The sequence below is a fragment of the Octodon degus genome, unplaced genomic scaffold (assembly GCF_000260255.1).
Source record: "Octodon degus isolate 3935 unplaced genomic scaffold, OctDeg1.0 scaffold00279, whole genome shotgun sequence".
Taxonomy (NCBI): domain Eukaryota; kingdom Metazoa; phylum Chordata; class Mammalia; order Rodentia; family Octodontidae; genus Octodon; species Octodon degus.
This window is the reverse complement of record NW_004524855.1, coordinates 1077577-1087858: the sequence shown is the minus strand read 5'-3', so window position 1 is coordinate 1087858 and position 10282 is coordinate 1077577. Positions and strand designations below refer to the sequence as shown.

Below are 10282 nucleotides of genomic sequence, written 5' to 3'. Positions count from 1 at the left end.
GCCGCTCCGCAAGGTTCTGGCTAGGTAGGAGCCGGCTGGCTGCTCAGCAGCCCGTCGCCCTGGCAACCCCGGACGCGCGCACAACAGCCAATGAGCTCCGGGAGGGGCGGGGCCTGTGCGGCCCGGGGCGGGCTCTCCTCTTGCCCCGCCCCCAAGGGTCGGCCCGGCTCCCAGCCGCTGGGCGTGGGTCGTGCGGAGGAACCCGGACCCGGGCCTGCAGCGCGGTCCCCGGACCTTGGCAAAGGCCTCTCGAGGGTGCGGTCATGTCCAATCTCCTGTGAGGTCTGGGCAGCAACTCCGGGCCGAGCGACTTCTTTCCACACCAGAGAGCAGGGTGGGCCCTGCCCCAGCCGGCACCTTTCTGCCGAGGCCCCACAGACATCCTGGACCGTGCGGCCTGCACGGGGCCCAGGGCGGGAGGCGCTGCCGACACGACGCCCCTCCTGCCCAGCTTTCTCCCTTCCCTCCCCAACGGAGAAACTGAGGCTCAGAGAGGTTTGCTGAGTCGGTTGACGCTCAGCGGGTAACTCACCCGAGGTCCCCGCTAGGCAGCAGCGGGGATTTGAACTCTGGCAGAGTGGCGACAGGCTCTGGACGCTGAACCCTACCCGGCCAGAAACGACAGAAGAGGCCCGTGTGCGCGCGCGCGCGCGTGCGTGCGTGCGTGTGTTTGTGCATGTGTGCCCCTTTGTGAAGGTCACATGGTCAGGAGAGGTTACAGTCCAGAACCGCAATGAACCGCAATGTGACTGTAAACTGTCTGGAGGCACAGACCTTGGGACAGTACCCTGCCCCTCACTCACCCTGTCGTCCCCACAGGAAGTTTAAGAGTTACCAAAATGGGAGTCAGGCGCCACCGTGGTCAGCACCTATAGTCTCCACTAGTAGGGAAGCTGAGGCAGGAGGATCCCAACCCGGGCAGCATAGTGAGATGCCCCAGGGATGGAGGCAGGGAGAAAACAGGGGCAAACTTTCCATAAAGTGAGCTGTGCAGAGCCTGTGCACACCTGGCTGACACGCACGTACACCCAGCTGTGTCCCATTTCTGTCACTCAGTGTTCCTGAGCTCCTCCACCACCCACCAGCGGTCCTGACCTCCGTTGCCCGGGCTTGGCTTGCCTGCTCTTGCCTCCTGTAAATGACTTTATGCCCCCTCCACTTTCCTGGCTTCTTTTGGCCCAGCCCAATGTGAATTTGCTGGACAAAATCAGGAGGGTGAGAGCTACAGCAGCTCTCAGCAGGCGTGGTGTCTCGAGGTTCCAGGGGACCCAGCTTTGACTCCCATCCTGGGAGAGGCTGGGGTGAGATCTCAGCCAAATGGTGTGGAGCCCCGACTGTAGAGCTGGGTGGACAGGGTCTCCAGGTTGCCCCCTTTCATGTGGGGACACTGGGGGAGCTGGGGAACCCAGCAGCACTGATGCTCAGCATGCAGGCCCCCCCCCCCGTTTCACCCAGGGAACATTTGCCGGGAAGAGGCGCTCAGCCGCCCCCAGCCACACGCTCGGTGCCCCACTTGAGTCCCTCCTCACAGGCCAGGCTGCCAGGGCCGTGCCCTTGCCAAGTCTTTGGCCCGCTCTTGATGGAACCTGTGCCCTCGCCTCCCACTGGGCACTTCTCAGTGGGCAAAGGTAAAATGTGCTGGTGCTCAGGCCCACGCGGGCTGGCAGGGGGGCAACCACCCTGATGAATCACGCTGGCACCGCGGGTGCCCAGCCGCTGCCGAGGCGTCGCTAATGAATTAGCTTCACCCCAGTGCAGGGCCCTCCCTCGCAGCCCACTCAGCAGGAAGCCAGGAACAGCCCCGCCGGGGCAGAGGCAGCTCCAGGGGCCCCTTGGCTGCAAAGATGTCCCATGATGGCCTCCTTGGAGCCACACCACCCTGCCGCTCTCAAATGTTATGGAATTTTTTTTTGCGGGGGGGGGGTACAGAAAAAGCATGGAGCTCTGTGCGATGAGCACCCCGTGCCCAGTCTGCAGCCTCAACGTCACGCATGTTTTGTTGAACTCCATCTAAATCCTCTCCTCATAAATAAAGGAGCACGGCCTGTAGGGGGCTGAGTCCCGACTTCCTGGCCAAGGCCCCCTGTGCCCCCTCCCTGCCCCTGAGCAGAGAACCCAGGCAGGGAGCACTGTCTGGGGTCCTCACAGAGCAGAGACTGGAGCCCACCAGAGTGCCCCCCAAAATCCCAGGCAGAAGAAGAAAAGGTGACTGTCTTGGAGAATGTGGGGTGCCCACCCCACAACAGTGCATGGAGGTAGGGACTTGCTCCAGCGGTGTATAACTGCCCGGGCCTCACCCCTCCTGTGGCAAAGGGGACAAGGGGTCGCACCCTTCTCGACCCAGCTCACTCCCCCCACCGGCACTGGTCAGAATTCTGTCCCTGTGCTTTCTAGTACTCATTCAACAAACCTTAAACGCTTATTCCAGGCTGAGGCACTGAGACAAAAGGCCCCGCTGCTGTGGGCTGGAGATCATCCGCAGAACACAAGGGTAGCTGGGGCTGGAGTGGGGGGGGAGGGAGGAAGAGGGGAGGGGGGATGCTCGGCCATTAAAACCAGAGGATGGGGTGGGTAAGGGTGCAGGGAGGCTGAGGCAGGCTGATATCTGGGGCATGCCTTCCTGGATGAAGGACAGGCAGTGGGTGAGCGGGGCCTGGGCCTCCCACAGCAGCTGGAACCCTGCAGGATCTGGGAGGCGGTGCCACAGATGAGGCCGAGGGGCAGTGAGGGAAGGCAGGTCAGGAGGGCCTGTGTGCCCTGCGAGTGAGGGCTGCACAGCCTGAACCCGTGCCCTGGTGCCTCCAGGAGGAGCGGGCATGGGGTCAGTGCCCCTCCCCCACGTGGTCCTGAGAGCCAGTCCCGCCTGAACACCTGCACCTTTCCTCACAGTGCTGCAGCCTGAGATCCTGCCCACCCCCACCAAGTCAGGGAGAAGTGGCCAAGGTCACGACCACCAAGGCTTGTTCTGACTGGCCTCTCTGTGGGAGGACTCAGGGAGACCATCAGGGACCCCACATCCTGCCCATCCTGACTGCGGCAGAGATTCGTGCTCGCTTGGAGATTGCATGTGTGTGCATGCGTGTGGGTGTGTTACCAGCTAGCACTCACCACTGAGCCACACTGCCACTTCTGTGTGGAGACGCTGATGTTCCCAGAAAGGGCAGAGTGATTAAAGCCTCACGACCTCCCATCCTGGGACCCAGGACTCAATGTGTCTTCCTGGCTGGGGAACAACGCTAGAGACCCCTAAATAGGTTTAAGACACATAGCCAAATGCCCAAGTCCAGGGCTGCTGGGCCTGGTCTGGGCTCGGCCCACTTGGCACCAGGTCCCAGGTGACAGATGGCAGCCCCCACTTTCCACCCCCAGAAATGGAGCCGCGCACTGCCTGGGATCATGTTCCCCTGGAACTAGAGCGCGGAGCTCACCTGGCTGCTCTGTGAAAGCTGAGTCCCCCCAGCCCTCTGGAGACACCTGAGCTGGGGGCACAGCAGCCAGAGAGTGCGGCGGGGCAGGGCCGCTTGTGCCAGTGCAGACTCCGTGCTGTGGCCAGAGCCTGGTCATCCGGCGGGCTCTGGAGGGCGTGGTGGCGAGCACGGCTCCACCTGCTGGGGCCTCCACCCGAGCGAGCGAGCGAGCGAGCGAGCGAGCGCAGTGCCAGGCCCTGGGGACGGACCTCCAGGCACCCCCCACGCTCCGCTCCCGCGTCGGGCTGCCGCGGGCGACGGCTTCATCTTCCACAGCCTCTAGTCTGCAAAACCACCTTCCCAGGCTGGAGGTAGCACCTGAGGGAGACCTGGGCCAGTGAGGGGGACAAAAGAAGACTAGTGCTCATCAGCGTCCCTCAGCGTGGTCCTTCATGCCACAGTAAGGACTAACACGAAGGAACCCGCGCCCCAGCCACTGCGCCACGACACTAAGGGAAGGAGGGAAGGTTCGAGGTGTTGCGCCGGGCCACTTGTTACAGACTCGCCTCAGCTGCCTGCCTGATGCACCCCCGGCCCTCGCACAGGCCTGCCCCTGCTGGAGGCCCGGATGCCTCCCTGGGGTCTCCTCAGAGCTCTTCCCCAGGGGGAGCTTCCCAGAGTCTTCAGAGCATGCCAAGCCAACAGCACAGCTTCTTGGGTGCCCACCTCTCGCCTTCAAAGGTCTCCAACTCTTATAAATTCTGAACTGTGAGTTATTTAGGATGTGAGCTCCAAGTTAGGAACTTGCATGTCCCCTGGGGCTGTCCTGTCCTGCAGGGATTATCGCTGGCCACTTGGACTGTCCCCATCTCAGTTCTCCAGTTTTTACCCAGGGAAGAATAAAGCTGGGGGGGGGACCTCCATATTTGTGATTAAGAAAACCCAATGCCATGTTTTTAAAAATTCAGAACAAATGCTAAAAAATCACAATGAACAAAATATTAAAACTTGAAATAAAGATTAGATCGTATGGGTGCTCTGCCACGCCATTACTAGATTGGGCCGCGCACGGAAAATGCTGTAACCTCATCCTGTCTCTGTTTAGAATGCGAATGTTTTGTTCATCATGGAGTTTGGGTCAGCCTATGGCTCAGTGGGAGAGTCCTTGCCCACCCAGCAGGGACTGGACCCTGGGTTCAGACAGAAAAGACCGCGTGGCCCTATTAGTTACCTCGACGATAGGCTTGGGGCTTTTCTCTAAATGCCGTGCCCAGGATGAGCTCCTGCTCCCCTTGCGCAGAGCTGTCCTGTCCTGCAGGGATTATCGCTAGGTGAGGGAGCCTAGGGAGGAAACAAATGCATTCCCACTCAGGCTTTAGCTACGGGTCCCATCTCCTCATAGCAATTCCGCCCCATTCAGATGCTAAGCTGTTTCCTCTGTTTGCTGCTTTCCAAAGGAAAATGAGAACAAAGAGTCAAATCCTTGGCTCTAAGCTGCAAAGAGGCTTTGAAACCCAGAGCTGAGACTGTACCTTATAAGAGCAGGGTGCTGAGAAGTCCTTTTTGTAGGTCCAAAAGCCTGGCTTTGAACTTGAAGAGCAGACAGCTGCTGCCATGAGGCCTGAGAGGGGAGGTGTGCACCATCACTGAAGTGAGAGCCCAGGAGGAGACTCAGGCTCAGAGCCACACCTGACCTGGTACTGGGCCAGGGCCAGGGCCAGGGCCAGGGTGGGGCACGGAGCAGCTTGCTCCACCTGTCCTCCCCGGAGGGTGGGGCCCAACCACCACACAGGCCTGGGGAGGTGGCAGTGGAGGGGTCGGCCCAACTCCAGGGAGGTGTGGGTGGAGGAGGCTGCTGGGCCTGAGGGGTTGCAGGGTCCAGGGGACACAGCTGCTGGCTGGCTGTCGGACCTCAGCCAGCAGAGGTCTGGGGCCACAGTCCCCATGGCAGGGGCAAGGAGCATGGTATGGTCACCCCAGGCCCACAGATTCCCCAGAAGCAGCTCTGGAGGATGCAAGCCTCCTGGGAAAAGGAAGAAAAAGGTCTTTGTGGACCAATCTTAGTTTAAAGGAGACTCAATTGCCCTGGAGTCTAGTTATTGACAAGCCAGTGTTTCACTCACCTTCTGCGTTGTTGAGACCAAAATACTGAACATCTACAACTTAGAAAAGGACAGGTTTAGCACTGCATGGTGCACTGGCCCCACCCCCAGGCACGCTGAGCTGGGATTGGAGTCTGGGGATGGTACTGCACGTCTGTAATCCCAGCACCAGGGAGGCAGAAATCAGGAGGATCACTATGAGTCTGAGCTGCATAGTGAGACCCTGAACACACACACACACACACACAAAAGGACAGGCTTATTTTGACTCACAGTGTATAACGGGCTCGCTCCAAGGCATCTAGATCTAAACCCTAACGCATCACCCGACTCCTAAGACTTGTGTGCATCTCTTTATGTGAACTTCATTTAGAAGTTTGGAGAGTCTCCAAAGTCTTAAAGCCCCAGCTGGTGGACCTGGGAGATACAGCTTAAACGTCTGCCTGGCAAACACAAGATCCCGAGTCTGACATCCAGGAGCACAAAAAAAGCCCCAGTTGCTGAAAAGTGCAAGTCCAAAGTCTTCTCTGAGACTCAAACTCCTAGCTGTAAAAACAAAAAAGGTTAAACACTTTCAACACACAATGACAAAGAGTAAACACTCCCAGCTCAAGTGGGAGCAGCGGGAGGGTAGACAGGAAAGGGGCTAAAGCAAGATCAAAGCCCAGTGGGGCAAACACTGGGCACTGCAGCGCCAGGTCCAACTTCCAGGGCAAAGATGTGAACTCCAAAGCGCTTGGGCAGCCCCACCGCGACAGCCCTGCAAGGTGCAGCTCTCGTGGCCCTCCCTGGCTGGCTCTGCTCACCGCCTACAGCTTGCCTCAGTGGACAATGCACATTACTGGCTTCTCCACCTTCCTGGCATCTGCATTTCACTTTTGGCTTCAGCTTCACAGCTTCATACACGGCCCTCTCGTGCACATACTGCCGGCCTCCCAGGCCATCTTCTGAAATCTGGGTGGAAGCTTTCCTCAGCCTACAACTTTTGCATTCTGCACATCTGTAAAATAAGTACCATGCGGAGAACCCCAAGGACTCCTGCTAGCTCAAGCAACAGGTGGGCCCCCTTGAGTCATGGCTGTGGGAGTCTCCGAGTGCCTGGATGGCTGAGCACTGTGAAACAAATTCCTACAAATCAATTCCCTAGCTGGCTTTTTTCAGATGGGGTAGCCTGCAGCTTTCCTTTGAAAGGAAAATCCTTCACTTTTAAACCCTCGAGGTTGTGGAGAGGGGTTTTGCTCTTCTTGTGATACTGGCATCTGACTGACTCCATGCAAAATACCTGGCTTCTTTTTAATACCCATCTTTTAGTAACCAAGCCCTCCTCAGCCAAAATTTTACAGGCTCCAACTTTACAGGAGCTTCCTTTCTATAGAAACTCGAAACTTTTCCAGTGGGCTTTTTGCTCCTGTTTCTCAGCGTAAATCTCACTAAATGTAGCAAGCAGTAATTATGCTGCAGCCTGAACATTGGGCTACCTTGACACTTTCCACTGCCCTTAATTTCATTCGCCCACAAAGTGTCAGGACATAAGCAAAATGTACACAAAATTTCTGCCAAAGCACGACACACAAGGCCTGCAGCCCATCCCCGGGGGAGTCTGAGATTAGTCTTTATGACTGGCTGTTGGCCTATTTTTCTGGCCTCCAACCAGACTCAAGCTCAGCTCACAGCACTGGAGGGCCACTTCTCTAACAAGCATCTCCAAATTGTAAACTCCTCCCACAAACCAGTTCCAAAGGCTTCCAAACCACATGGCCAGGTAATCACAGCCTCATCTCTGTATGAAAATGTGCCTTTGTCACTTCTCATTGCGTGGACCCAGTAGCCAGCGCCCACAATTTAGAGATTTGTTTCGGCTGCTCTAGAAGTTCCAGTGCATGTTCTGCAGGCTGAAGTATAAGCACTAAAAGGGAGGTCCGGGGGAGGGCAGCTGCGCATAGTGCAGTGTCCTGGAAGCAGAGTGGGCAGGAGAGCGGGGGGGGGGGGCGCTGGGGCACCCTGCCAGCACCCCGGCTCTCCCAGGAGGCTAGGGTTCACCTCCTAACGGCAAGTCAGCTCCGAGCCTGTGGTCCACCCTTACTCCACACACCCTGCCTGTGAGCACAGCAGGCCTTAGCAGGCATCCAGGAACATTTCTGAGGACCTGAGTGTGTCCTGTGGTACCCAGCCTGCCTCCTTAGGGCATCTTCCCCATGGCCCCAGAGGCCTCTAGGACTGGCCCACACAGGGCCCACAGAAACCTGCACAAATGCCCCTCCCATTCTCGGGGACTGTATCCCCATGGCCAGGCCAGGGGGACCTTCTTGCACAGGCCAGCCACGGGCCCGTGGGTGGAACTGGCCACAGCAGCACTCTCTTTCCAGGCCCCCCAGCTGCTGCAGTCTGAGCTCAGAGCTGCCATTTGCTGCTCTCCTGGATTCTGCACTGGAAGTGAGGGGTGCAGTGCAGTGTGGACCAGCAGGGGTGACAAGTGGGGCTGCAGGGCCACAGGCCACGGCCAGGCCCGGGCCAGCAAGGGCGCCAGGTGGGGCAGCTCCCATGCTACCAGGTCCTTTGTGCAGACGTGCCCTCCCAGGGCATCAGCTGGAGCTAACTTCTGTTGCTTACAAGGTCTGGCCCTGAGGGAGTCAGCGTGCCCTCTGCCCTACCCACGCTTGCTCTGTGAGCCAAGGGCGCCCCCTTGGCCTGTGCCACCCTGCTGGGTGCCAGCGCTGCCGGGCAAGCACAGCAGGGCCGGGCGAGGCTGTCTCCCATGGGGTGACGGCACGCATCAGCCAGTGGCGCACAGCCTGCTCCTCGCCACACCCCATCAAGGTCTTCCCTGGGGCCCCTGCACAGGCGCCCACATTGGCACTCACACTCACGCTCCCAGGCTCACAACTCCTTAGGCAAAAGCACAGAAGCGCATGTTACCCCTGGGTGCAAGTGCAGACCCAGCCCCCCAGAGAGGGGCCAGGTGGGGAGGCTGGGGGCTCACGAGTGCCTTGGGAGGGGGCGGCTGTCCCGCCACCTCCGCAGGGGCTGGGGTCCCTGCAGGCCCAGCAGGGTCAGGCTGGGCGTGCAGTCCCGGGCCCAGTGCCTCCACCCTGGATGTTTGCTCATGCGGGGCACAGTGCCCGGGGAACGGGCGTCTCCCCAGATGGCCAGCGAGCACCCAGAGGAGTGACTGGTGTCATGTGCCCATCTGTCTGCTCTGTGCCTGGTGTCCTCAGATACAGTCTTCTCAACACCCACAGCCATTCCAAGGACAGACGCAGTGAGCACCGTCCCTGCCAGAGGGAACTGTGCCTGGCCGGCAGCTGTCGGGCTAGAACTGGTGGCTCTGGGTTGGCGAGTGATCCAAGCCCCATGGCACCATCAGCATCCCTGCCTCCACATGTCAGAGGTGAGACTGACCCTGCAGCTCCCTGAAGGCACGTTTTGCTAAGCTCCCAACCCTGACCGCTGGTGTGCCTAGCTCCCCTGAAGGCCCTCTGAGGCCTGACTGAATGGCCTCAGTGCTGGGCAGGAACGAGGCTCAGGGAGTCAGTCGGCATGACTGAACCCTAGAAAGTCTGGAATATCAGCTTCAATTCAATTAGAGGGGACTTGGAGGGCTGCCTATGGGAGGAAATGGCTGCTGCCACCCAGGGTCCAGCTGGCGGTGACTGCAGGGACTGTCATCCACGGGGACCATGGGGGCCGCTTCCAAGCTGTGAAGCAGTGGGCCAGGCTTGGTCTCCAGCACGGCTTTGGCCAGCCTGCTCCTGGCCTGGCCTCCGCACCGTGTCGGAGCCACCCCGCCCTGGGCCCAAGTGCTCTGCAGCCACCACCCTACCTCTCTGGGAGGCTGCGGAAGCACGGAGCAGCTAAGTGGCTGTGCAGTTGGTGACAAAACCTCTTTGGGTGGATGGCTGAGCGGAGTCCCGGCTGGGGACAGCCATGCTCTGCACCTGCCCAGGTGGAGGAGCTGAGAGCCCCGGCAAGGCCACATGTCTGGGGCAAAGAGTAGGTACCACCACAAACAGCCACATACCCAGCATCACTGCCAGCTCTGAGGGGCTCATTGCCAAGGTTTCACGGCCACCTGGGACATTTCCACAACACCCTGCACACAGCAGCCCCTTCCACTGGGAGCCACAGGCAGTGTCCTCTGGACCTGGGCCCACAGAGGACACCACAGAGTCTACCCTGGCCTTGGGTGACGCCTTCAAGTCACCTTGTGGAGGCCCCCACGGGCGAGTGGGGCAAAGGGCCCCCGTGCCACAGGCATGGGCATGGCCTAGAGGGCTGAGCCTGGCTGCCAGCACCCAGGGGCAGAAGTGCGGGGCCCGTGGGTGGCATCGCTCATCCACCCTTCCCCCACCCATCACGTGTCACCATGTGCTTTGCAAGTGTGCACAGGGTAGGCCCTGTCCTGGTCACCATAGAACTGGCGTGTCCCTGCCCACACTTGGCCATCTACCTCCAGTGCCCATCATCCAAGGCCCCCCACCCCCAGGCCTGCAGTGGTCCCCAAGCACTTGGGCATTCACTCATACCCACTGCTATCAGCAGCAGCCCTGCCAGCCAGTCTTGTCCCCAGTCCCTCTTCGGTCCTTCCCGTCTGTCCTCAACCTGGGCCACCCATGACCTGCAGCCCCAGGGTGCGCTGGGCTGGAAGCTTGGGGGTGCTGCCGTCTCTGGGCTTCCGCTTGGGCACTGGAGCCACAGTGATGGAAACTGCCTGGGCGGGAAGTGGGGGCAGGTAAGAGGAGCGGGTGAGATCAGGCCTGAAACCCGAGCCACTGG

At 59.6% G+C, this 10282-nt stretch overlaps 1 long non-coding RNA gene across 1 annotated transcript; it reads right to left on the bottom strand.

Moving 5' to 3' along the window:
• Positions 1-5798: 5798 nt before the first annotated feature.
• Positions 5799-10215, bottom strand: LOC111814179. Its single transcript, XR_002819227.1, has 4 exons — positions 10033-10215; positions 9330-9487; positions 6316-6509; positions 5799-6055 (listed from the first exon to the last, which is right to left on the bottom strand). It is a non-coding gene; the product is annotated as an uncharacterized LOC111814179 (long non-coding RNA).
• Between the last annotated feature and the right edge of the window lie 67 nt (positions 10216-10282).